A 4,270-nucleotide genomic window follows, 5' to 3' on the forward strand; every position below is an offset into this window, starting at 1 on the left:
TTTCAAGCTTTTTTATCCAACAAATAAAATTTTATTGATATTTTTAGAAAAAAAACTAAAAAAAAATGGAAAATAAAAATGTCCGTAAAGAGCTCAAAATACATCAAAATATTTTGAAAATGTTATGGTGTATAGAAGATGCTAAGATAAACAATCAGTCAAAATTTCATGTATCTACGGTAATTTTTTTTAAAGTTACACCAAAAACCAAATTCAATTTTGTGAAAAATCGATTTTGCGTAAAAATTCCCGTTTTTCCTTAATTTTTCTTTTGTTTGTCCCGGCGCTTTTGAAAACCACTGGGAAATTTAAATTTTGACCTTCCCAATGCACCAACGATATTCACTTTCCCATCGAACGAGATACTGAAGTCGAAAATCGAAGCATTATTTCGACTACTTATCGTGTACACAGACACAAAAAAAAAAAAAAAATAAAAAAAAAAACACACATCATTGTAAAATCAATACATTCATCGTTTCACTCAGAATCTAAAATGACCTCTTCTTTTAGTGCCGGTTCTTTTGGTTATAGCAGTAATAAATAAAAATAAGTATTAACTTATAGGTCTATATATGCGTACATGCCACTTTCGATCAGTTTAAGAATCTAAGAATTTTAAAATAAAATTATCTAAAAATAGATTGGTTTTTCATATCCTCCCGACGACGACCGTATGATTATCGCTGTACGCACCGCATCGCCTACCAGCAACTAACAATATTATATATTATAATATAATATACTTAGTAGGATAGTACTCGCATGTCGCAGACCACTATCCACAGTATGACATTACTGAAAGTTGACACAGTACTGACTAGTGACTACAAATATTTTAGCCTTATGTATTCAATTTACTGACTACTGCAGATATAGTGATATTTAATTTAAATAATAATATGTCTAGTTCCGGAAAACGAAAGGGAGGCGCTGAAAAACGTCGCGACAATAATAAAAAATTGTTATTGAACTCCAGTAATAAGTGTTTAAAATTTAAGGAAATGTTTTCAAAATCTAAATCTTCAAATAATATATCGTTAACAAGTACGATCAATGTTTCAGAATATGTAATATTAGGTAAGTTAAACAAATCAAATGATATTAATGTAAAAAATTGTGTGGCAAATGCCACAGATGTTGCAGCGAATATGCAGGGTGAATATAACGGTTTTAATGCATGATTAAATGAAACAGCACCTAACCAAGTACATGTGTGGTGTTACTGTCATGTTCTGAACTTAGTAATGTCCGATGCATCAAAATCACCTTTACCTACGGCAACATTATTTACCTTATTGAATAGCTTGACCATTTTTTTTTAAAGAATCATAAAACGCATGGAATATTTTACTAAAAGATGTACAAGCAATCGTCGTTTGCAATCAATTGGCGAAACTCGTTGGTGGGGAAAAGAAATTGCTCTTAATAGAATATTTGGTAAGATTAATGATCCATCTAAAGGCATGTACATAGAAGTAATATTGGCATTGAGTGATGTAATTAATAGTGATAATTTCAAACTGGACATTAAAGTTAAAGCTGATCAAATGAGAACGTCCCTTCTGAAATATTCTACTATACTTACAGCATTTATTTATATTAGAATTTTTAGTATAACTGGTCCACTTTCTAAATATCTACAGACCAAAGAAATGGATCTTTTTAAATCTCAAGAATTAGTTGACGCAGCTTTAGAAAAACTTTAAAGAGATATGGATGGAGTAAAATTGAGTGGGGATGTTTTTGTTCAACAGATTAATTCTGGATTGAACCAATTTAATTTGGATATAGTTGTTGAAGAACATTTCCCCAGAATTAGAACCGGAAACGCAAAATATTGCCAGGAGAGTTGGTGGAAGATTATATAATTAATGATCAACTTCAAAAATGTACCGTTGATTAATACAATTCTAGATAAGTAATATTGTAAAAGTATGAGAAGAAGGTTTCTAAAGCATCGAGACTTATATACTGATTTCTCATGCCTTTCACCTACAAACTTTAAAGAAATAACTGAACAAGGACTATATAATATTGCATTAACCACTTTAAGTAATAAACTTCAACAGTTTAATAAAAATGCTTCAAATGAAAATATTAAAAATGAACTTATAAGTTTTGCAGAGAATTGGAACAAATTAAAAAAAAGTATCCCTGAAACCTATGCAACTATTTATATGAAAAATAACAATGAAGAAGAAGATGAAGAAGTATTAGTAGACACACAAACAAATGACAATGATTCAACAACACTTTGTAAGAGTTGTAAAAACTGTTTTTTGTGCTGTTACACTGTTTTAAAAATATATTATAAATATAACTTTATTGTCAAACATACTCAAATCTATATCTTGCATATAAATATGTACCGTCCTTACCTTCAACACAAGTCACATGCAAAAGATCATTTTCACAACTAAAAAATATAAAAACAAGACTTCGTAATCAGTTAACTGATTCAAAGCTTGAAGCTTTTATGATGATGGGCATAGAAAAAGAAAAATTGGCTTCTCTAGACCACGATGAAATCATTTAAGTAGTCTCTCAACAAAGTGATTTGCTGTATAAAAGTCTAATGTTTTAAGATGAAATTATGTTTAAAATTTTTTTAAAAAAAATAAGAGCCAATTTGAATTTTAAAATATTGTTTTATAATAAATTACTAAGATTTTAGTAAGTTTATAATATGTTGGTCAATACAAATGGGACTCCGTGTTTATAATTTCCCGGGCCGAATTTTGATCCCAATCCGTCCCTGGTTGTAGGTACAAGATTTTTTCATTATTCAGGTTTTATAAAATTGTGTTCAACTACCTTACCATTTTTTTATACCAAGTATACATTTCTCTATTCATTTTATTCTTTGTAGTGTCTCTTTTCCATTTAATCTTTTCTGAATGCACACTAGGGTATTTAGTTTTTTTTTTATCACAGTTGACTAGATGTGTTTCATCATTTGAATTTACTAAAATCTCATTTACTATATTATTATAAATTTTCATCAGTGTATCATAAATAAAACAATCAGTTAACAATAATTTTCTTCAACATTATTTACAGAACTATATTAGCACTTAAAACTATTAAATGTTCATAAGAGTTTGACATTGATTTTGGCTAGTTGAAGCTATATTTGTTACCTGAAAAGTAGGTAGGTACAGTTTCAAAATTTAAAAAATCTTTAATGATATTATCAGTAAATTCAAATACAACTTCAGCATTCATGATAATATATTCATAGGTCATTATAGGTGGATTAACAAGTATATCTTTAGATTTAGGACTGGTAGGTTGGAATACAATTTTATTTTTTTCACTGGAAGTTGAAGCTAACTTTAAAATGGTATTTAACCATAGTCTGGACATTTTATTGAAGTAAAACTTCTTTCTTGAGGTAGAAGTGATAGTTCACAGCCAAAGTTCTCCTTTTTACGTGGTGAAAATTTCGTTTCTTAGTTATGACTGTAGCGTCCTCGGTTCTTTCCCGCGCCAAACAGTTTGTACATTTGTAAAACGGAGAGACACACACGGGTGCAACGTCCTCTTAAGGAATTAAGTTGTGATTATGCATAAACCATGTTAAGTATGTTATTAGCTAAAAATGAATTTACAGTTGGAAGTCTGTAGAGTAATATTTTGAGAATTTATCACATTTATAAGTCGAAAAATTACATTGTGTGAAAACGTCATGCTTTTTAAGCGCTGTGCTATAATAATTCAGTGGCATTATCCAAATGTTGAATAAAATATCTGAAGAAATCAAGTAATATCAAACAACGTCTGAAAGTTCATCTGATTCTTTTGAATCGTTTGGTGAGTAGGTGATGACCGTTTACCGTGATTTCCATGATTCGATATATGTTTGGCCAAAAACTGATCAAATTCTGCTATCAATTCAAGACACATCATAAAATTACCATTGTGTAAAGATCCAAACTGCTCATTATCACCTCTAAATGGCAAGCTACGACTTGATAAAGATATTACAACAGCACAAACCCTTATCAGGACATTTTTCCAATAATCTTTTTCTGTTTCTACTTGATACTGAAGAGTATCCATCCTATTTAATTCTGATGATCTATTTTTCACTTTAATTACACATGTTTTATGAGAAAGGGAGTTTTCATGCTTGTTGATTGATTTTGGTCTTTTCCAATCTGAGAAACCATTTCTTGAAAATTCTGAAGAATTTTGAAATAAATAACAAGGAACGCAAAAAACTCCACCTTTACTTTCTGATAACAGATACTTCTTTTACATTTTT

Source organism: Acyrthosiphon pisum, chromosome X, assembly GCF_005508785.2.
Source record: "Acyrthosiphon pisum isolate AL4f chromosome X, pea_aphid_22Mar2018_4r6ur, whole genome shotgun sequence".
Taxonomy (NCBI): Eukaryota; Metazoa; Arthropoda; class Insecta; order Hemiptera; family Aphididae; genus Acyrthosiphon; species Acyrthosiphon pisum.